The following is an 8516-nucleotide window of genomic DNA, read 5'->3' as shown; positions in this document are numbered from 1 at the left end:
TGAGAAGGAGGAAGGACCTTGGCCTCCAGGCCAGCAAGAGGTGAACTTTTGGTCAGCACGTGCCAGCGATGATGATTACTGTCACTCTTCGGGTGGCCTGGGGCAGGGATATTCACAGGCATCAGGTGGGAAACAGCCACATTCTGCATGTTCTAATGGTCTTAGAACCACAGCACAGCCTTGTCAGATCATCTCGAATGGGGCAACAGGACCCTGCAGTCTGCACTGATGGGGGCAGCAAGTGTGTGTCAGGGGTGGGGGCTTAGCCAGGGAGGTCAGGGGACCTGAAGCCGCAACTGGAATGAGTGAAAGAGGGAGTTGTGTGGACACTTGCAGGGGAGGGGCAAGAGCAAAGGCCCTAGGGTGAGGCAGAAGTTGGTCTGGTGACTGGAGATGAAAAGACAATGTGGCTGGAGCAAAATGATCCCTAGCCAGGGCCACACCCGAGCACACAGGGCTGGCGGGGCCCTCTCCACCTCCAGTCCAGCTTCCCCCAAGCCTCACTGACTCCAGTTGCAGAATGGCGGCCAGAGCCCAGTGATGTCCTGGAATTTCAAGTCTGTGCTGGCCTGATTGTGTATCAAGCTGGCCACCACATCTCTGGCTCCCCCAGGCCAAACTGAGCAATGGGATGGGCCAATGGTCCAGGGCTGGGGGATGCTGACCAATGTCCCTGCTCTCTGATTCTGTTAAGTTCTTTCCCAAAGCCTCCACCCTACCATGCAGGCCAAGAGGGATCAATGTGAGGCTGTGGGTGTCAGGGAGAGAAGAGTCCCGGGCACAGTTGGGGCTGAAAATCCAGTGACCCCCGCCTGTCAGGACCCTGCTCTCACGGGGCGAGCCGCCTGCCTTGCCCCTTCCTTGGTAATTCCCCAGTCATCCAGGAACCCTGGGTCCCAGTGAGTGGCCCATTGCACAGGTGGGCCTGCCAAGGCCCAAAGGAGGTGTGGGACCCCAGAGCTGGGGCTGGGAACTGGGGTCCTGGGTGAGTGGGAGCAGGCATGGATAGTGTGGCTAGCACTGGGCAGGCTTTCTCCCCGTCGTCACCCTGATCACCCACTCATTCATCCACTCAGGGTTTCTGGCCCAAGCATCTGAGTAGATGCTAGCCCTGATGACCCAGTCCAACCTGCTCATGCATAAACGTGTAAACAAAATGCAGCTGATGCCACTCACATTTTAATTTATAACTTTGTACTCCCCTCCCCCATTCTTTTCTGTGGTTTGGTGGGTTGTTTTGTTCTTTGTGTGTGTGTGCTTTTTTTTTTTTTTTTGCTTGAAACCCAGTTGTTTTTCCTGTTAAGTTTCCCACAGTCTAGAACTTGCTGATGTGTTTCCCTGTGATGAGTTAAATTTTCAAAGAGGTAGTTCACCCCCTTGTTTCAAAACTTGAGAGTCAAAAGTCCACCCAGAGGGCAGCTGCAGAGAGAGAGTCCTACAGCTCCTCAAAATGTTGAACAGAATCACCACCCGACCTAGAAGTTCTTTTCCCAGGTGTGAGTCCCAAGCCCTGCAAGCAGAGACCTGACCAGTTACCCCTTGTGTGGGAGTGTTCCTGGTAGTGAGTTCACAATGGCCAAAGTTACAAGGAACCCAAGTGTCTATCGATGGATGATGGATGAACAAACGTGTCCATACACACAGTGAAATGTTACTCAAACTTAAAAAGGAAGGAGGTTCTGACACCTGCTACAACAGGGATGAACCCTAAGGACATGATGCTCGGTGAGAGAAGCCAGACGCAGAAGGACACACACTGTCTGATTCCACTCACGGGAGGTCCCTGAAGAAGTCAGATCCACAGAGACAGGAAGTAGATGGTGGAGCCAAGGACTAGGGGAGGGGACAGGGAGTCAGTGTTTCACAGGGACAGAGCCTCAATTTGGGAAGATGAGAAAGTTCTGGAGATGATGGTGGGGATGGTTGCAAGACAATGTGAATGTGCTTAATGCCACTGAGCTGTGCACTCAAAAATGGCTGAGATGGTGAATGTTATGTAGATTTTTACCACAAAAAGGTGTGCCCCCCTCTTAAAATTCAGCATCTTCACCATAGAGATGTCCATTTTTCCCACAGAGGCTTCCATCTTCACCATAGAGACTTCCATCTTCACCATAGAGACTTCCATCTTTACCGTAGAGACTTCCTATGAGTGCAATCACAAACTGTGATTCTGTCCTTCTGTGTCCACTTCTCCCATTGAGCATTGTGTTCTCAGGGTCTGTCCATGTGGTAGCAAGAGTCAGGGCTTCTGTACTTTTCATGGCTGGGGATGACCATGGATGGACCATGTGGTGTGAAAGGACCACATTGTGTCTGTCCATCATCCATTGATGGACACTCAGTTGCTTGCACCTTTTGGCTGTTGTAAATCATGCTGCTGTGAGCACCTGTATGCCAATACCTCTTCAGGTCCCTGCTTTTGACTCTTTTGGTCCTGTACCCAGTAGTGGGATTGCTGGATCGTGTGGTAATTCTATGTTTAATTTTTTTCGAGGAAACTTCTGAGTGTTTTCCACACTGCTTGCACCCTTTTAATTCCCATGAGCTGTGCACAAGGCTTCCAAAAAATTTCTCCACATCCCCACCAATGCCTGTTATTTCTGGCTTTCCTTTTTCTTCATAGCCATCGTAAGGAGCATGACGTATGAGTCTCTCAACTCTTTGCTGTGGAGTGCTTCAGACACATGGGAGAGGAAAAGGTAGACTGACCCCTCCATGTCCCTATCTAGCTTCAACCAGTATTGACTCCAGAAGAGTCTTGTATTCTCTCTAGTCCACCCTTGGATTATTTTTTTCCAACCTTTTATTATGAATATTTGCAAGTGTGGAGAAGAACTGAAAGGATTTTGTAGTTAAAAACACAAAACCTACTTCCTACGACTAACACTTTATTTAGCACATAACTGAACATTCATCCTTTCCTCTGTGTGGCTTCATGTTTGTATCTGAATGGTAAAGCCAAAACCCAAAAAATTGGACAAAACCAACTGCTGGCAAGGAGACAGAACCACCGGGCCCCTCAGATGTTGCTGGCGGGAACGCAGCCACTTTGGGAGACGGATCAAGGATTTTCAAAATGGGAAATCCAGAACTGCCAGGTGATTCAGCTGTTCCACTCTTGGGTGTTACCCCAAGAGAAATAAAGTCTTCTGTACACGAAAAGAGCTGTGCACATGTATTCACAGCAGCATGATTTGTAATTGCAGAAAACTGAAGACAGCCCAGGTGGTCCTCAACTGGTGAATGGATGGGAAAACAAAACAACACAGAATGTCCATGTGAACGGACATCATCCAGACCTAACATGGAGCCAGTGCTCATAGCATATGCATCTCAGATGAATTCTGTGGGTGAATGAAGGAAGCCAGGCTCCTACTATCCTATTCCATTGCATGGCACCCCAGATAAGACCAAGTTAGGAGGCCAAAACTCAATGCGTACTTGGGGAGGGCTGGGGGATAGGGAGGTGACTACAGGGGGGCAACAAGGGGCCTTTTGGGGTGATGAAAATATTTTATTTCCTGATTATGGTGGTGATTACACAACTATATCCTTTTGTCAAAATTCATAGAACTGTGCACTTAAAAAGGGTGAATTTTTCTGTAATAAATAATTCTCGGAAACTTGCATATGAGCTTCCTGGGTCTGCTGTAACAAATGGCCTTGAAACAACAGAAGTGTACACAGTCACACTGTGCAGGCCAGACTTCAGAGGCCAAGGTGACAGCAGTGCTGGAGGCTCCAGGGCAGGGACCTTCCTGCCTCTTCTGGGGGCTGCAGGTGTCCTGGCTTGTGGCTGCACCTCCCCAGTCTCTGCCTCCGTCTTCACGTGGCTTCTCTCTGGCTGTCAGATCTCCCCTGTATGATTTTTATAAGGACAACTGTCATTGGCTTTAGTGCCCACTTAAATAACCCAGCGGAGAAGGCAATGGCAAGCCACTCCAGTACTATTGCCTAGAAAATCCCATGGATGGAGAAGCCTGGTAGGCTGCAGTCTGTGGGGTCGCTAAGGGTCGGACATGACTGAGAGACTTCACTTTCACTTTTCACTTTCATACATTGGAGAAGGAGATGGCAACCCACTCCAGTGTTCTTGCCTGGAGAATCTCAGGGACGGGGGAGCCTGGTGGGCTTCCGTCTATGGGGTCACACAGAGTCGGACACGACTGAAGTGACTTAGCAGCAGCAACAGCAAGTAACCCAGAGCTGACTATGGCTCAGATCATGAACTCCTTATTGCCAAATTCAGACTTAAATTGAAGAAAGTAAGGAAAACCACTAGACCATTCAAGTATGACCTAAATCATATCCCTTATGATTATACAGTGGGAGTGAGAAATAGATTTAAGGGACTAGATCTGATAGACGAGTGCCTGATGAACTATGGACGGAGGTTCATGACATTGTACAGAAGACAGGGATCAAGACCATTTCCAAGAAAAAGAAATGCAAAAAAGTAAAATGGCTGTCTGAGGAGGTCTTACAAATAGCTGTGAAGAGAAGTGAAAAGCAAAGGAGAAAAGGAAAGATATACCCATTTGAATGCAGAGTTTCACAGAATAGCAAGGAGAGATAAGAAAGCCTTCCTCAGTGATCAGTGCAAAGAAATAGAGGAAAACAATAGAATGGGAAAGGCTAGAGATCTCTTCAAGAAAATCAGAGATACCAAGGGAAAACTTCATGCAAAGATGGGCTCAATAAAGGACAGAAATGGTATGGACCTAACAGAAGCAGAAGATATTAAGAAGAGGGGCCAAGAATACACAGAAGAACTGTACAAAAAAGATCTTCATGACCCAGATAATCATGATGGTGTGATCACTCACCTAGAGCCAGACATCCTGGAATGTGAAGTCAAGTGCCTTAGGAAGCATCACTACGAACAAAGCTAGTGGAGGTGATGGAATTCCAGTTGAGCTATTTCAAATCCTAAAAGATGATGCTGTGAAAGTTCTGCACTCAATATGCCAGCACATTTGGAAAACTCAGCAGTGGCCACAGGACTGGAAGAGGTCGGTTTTCATTCCAATCCCAAAGAAAGGCAATGCCAAAGAATGCTCAAACTACCGCACAACTGCACTCATCTCACACGCTGGTAAAGTACTGCTCAAAATTCTCCAAGCCAGGCTTCAACAATACATGAACTGTGAAATTCCAGATGTTCAAGCTGGTTTTAGAAGAGGCAGAGGAACCAGAGATCAAATTGCCAACAACCGCTGGATCATGGAAAAAGCAAGAGAGTTCCAGAAAAACATCTATTTCTGCTTTATTGACTATGCCAAAGCCTTTGACTGTGTGAATCACAATAAACTGTGGAAAATTCTGAAAGAGATGAGAATACCAGACCACTTGACCTACCTCTTGAGAAATCTGTATGCAGGTCAGGAAGCAACAGTTAGAAATGGGCATGGAACAACAGACTGGTTCCAAATAGGAAAAGGAGTACGTCAAGGCTGTATATCATCACTGTGCTTATTGAACTTATACACAGAGTACATTATGAGAAACACGGGGCTGGATGAAGCACAAGCTAGAATCAAGATTGCTGGGAGAAATATCAATAACCTTAGATATGCAGATGACACCACTCTTATGGCAGAAAGTGAAGAAGAACTAAAGAGCCTCATGGTGAAAGTGAAAGAGGAGAGTGAAAAAGTTGGCTTAAAGCTCAACATTCAGAAAACTAAGATCATGGCACCCGATCCTATCACTTCATGGTAAACAGATGGGGAAACAGTGGAAACAGTGGCAGACTTTATTTTGGGGGGCTCCAAAATCACTTCAGATGGTGATTGCAGCCATGAAATTAAAGATGCTTTCTCCTTGGAAGGAAAGTTATGACCAACCTAGACAGCATATTAAAAAGCAGAGACATTACTTTGCCAACAAAAGTCCGTCTAGTCAAGGCTATGGTTTTTCCAGTAGTCATGTATGAATGTGAGAGTTGGACTATAAAGCAAGCTGAGCACCGAATAACTGATGCTTTTGTTTTTTTAAGGAAATAAGATGTTTATTTATTGTATTTATTTGGCAAACAATACACTAAAGATAAGCTTATCAAAAACAAGTCTTATGAACAGGCATTTTAAATGTTTAATATTGGACTAATACAATAACAAAACTGACCTGTGAAATTTTGAACACTGTTGTTGTTCTGGATACAAAAGGTCTAATTTAGTTTAAATAAGATCTGAAACACCTTTATGAAACTTATTTTGCTCAATGGGTATGATATTAAAGTTTTGTATATATGGAAGTGAAGTAAAAGCTACTCAGCTGCTCTTTTTGACCCCATGAACTGTAGCCCACCCGGCTCCTCTATCCATGGGGATTTCCCATGGAGTGGATTGCTGTTTCCTTTTCCTAATTGATGCTTTTGAACTATGATGTTGGAGAAAGCTCTTGAGAGTCCCTTGGACTGCAGGGAGATCCAACCAATCCATCCTAATGGAGATCAGTCCTGAGTGTTCATTGGAAGGCCTGATGTTTTGAAACTCCAATAGTTTGGCCACCTGATGCGAAGAGCTGACTCATTTGAAAAGACCCCGATGCTGGGAAAGATTGAGGGCAGGAGGAGAAAGGGACGACAGAGGATGAGATGGTTGGATGGCATCACTGACTCAGTGGACATGAGTTTCAGTAAACTCCAGGAGTTGGTGATGGACAGGCAGGTCTGGCGTGCTGCAGTCCATGGGGTTGCAGAGTCAGACACGACTGAGTGACTGAACTGCACTGAAGTAACCCAGGCTGACCTGAAGATCCTTATCTTGATGACCACTGCAGAGACCCCCTACTTCCAATTGAGGTCGCATTCAGAGGTTCTGGGGATTTGGACAGGAACATTTCTTTAGGGAGCTTCCACTCAACACATTTAGTCAGTTCAGTTCAGTTGCTCAGTCGTGACCGACTCTTTGCGACCCCATGAATCACAGCACGCCAGGCTTCCCTGTCCATCACCAACTCCGGGAGTTCACTCAAACTCATGTCCATCGAGTTGGTGATGCCACCCAGCCATCTCATTCTCTGTCGTCCCCTTCTCCTCCCGCCCCCAATCCCTCCCAGCATCAGAGCCTTTTCCAGTGAGTCAACTCGTTGCATGAGGTGGCCAAAGTATTGGAGTTTCAGCTTTAGCATCAGTCCTTCCAATGAACACCCAGTATCAATCTCCTTCAGAATGGACTGGTTGGATCTCCTTGCAGTCCAAGGGACTCTCAAGAGTTACATTTTACTTAAAAATGAAAACAGCAGTGACAGGATTTCCCTGCTGGTCCAGTGGCTAAGACTCCACTTTCCCAATGCAGGGGGCCTGGGTTCAATCCTTGGTCAGGGAACTAGATCCCACATGCCGGAACTAAGATTTCACATGATGCAACTAAAGATCTTTTTTTTTTTTTGCAACTAGAGATCTTATATGCATCAGCTAAGACCCGATGCAGCCAAATAAATATTTTTAAACACACACACAACAGTAGTGGCCACATCAGAACATTTTCTCCCAAATCCTTGTACCTGAACAGTGCACTCAGGAATGTTCTGAAGCAAAACCCTGGACATTATGTCCTTTTATCTGTAGATAATTCAGTGTGTATCTCTAAAGCTGTGATTTTCCCAACTGGGGGTGTGGGGTGGTCCTGCCCCCCAGGGGTCACTGGGCCACCTCTGGGGGCATCTGCAGTTGTCACAGCTTGGCACTCTCTTGACATGCAGTGGATGTTGGCATGCACACACACACACACACTCACACACAGATACAGACACTCATACACACAGAGATGCTCATACACACACACACAGAAGCTCATACATACACAAACAGATGCTCACACAGAGACGTTCACACACAGACAGATGCTCACATATACAACATCGCGCGCGTGCACACACACACACACACACACACACACAAGTATATGCTCATACCACGCCAGGACAGCCTCAGCCATGATCTTAACCTGCCCCCTGGTGGCCACACTAGCCCAGCCTGAGCCATCCCATAACCAATGCCTGCTGGATTCCTGGTGGGGACTAACCTTGATTTTGGAAGGACCCCTCTGATTGCCAGCATTCCCTGGTGGCTCAGATTGGTAAAAGCGTGTGCCTACAATGCAGGAGACCTGGGTTCAATCCCTGGGTCGGGAAGATCCCCTGGAGAAGGAAATGACAACCCACTCCAGTACTCCTGCCTGGAGAATCACATGGACAGAGGAGACTGGTGGGCTACAGTCCACAGGGGCGCAAAGAGTAGGACATGACTGAACAACTTCACTTCACTTTCTCTGACTCCCAGGGGCCTCATTTCTCAAATGAGGGTCTCAGCTGGGCCCCTGGAAAAGGGGTGGCCCTGGGGCCAAGAGCTTAACATTTAAGAGACCCACCAAATGGGAGGAGACCCAAGGTGGGGCAGTCAGCCAGGAGAAGGGCCAGAAGGACCTCTGCTTCCTCGGTCCTCAGAGAGGGGGTAAAAGGGGACTTGGCATCAGAGGGAAGCAAGGGGGTCAGCCAGAGTAGTGAGA

Source organism: Moschus berezovskii, chromosome 8 (assembly GCF_049115385.1).
Source record: "Moschus berezovskii isolate FMDL1 chromosome 8, NW_MosBer_1.0, whole genome shotgun sequence".
Classification (NCBI taxonomy): domain Eukaryota; kingdom Metazoa; phylum Chordata; class Mammalia; order Artiodactyla; family Moschidae; genus Moschus; species Moschus berezovskii.
This window is presented reverse-complemented; position numbering follows the sequence as displayed.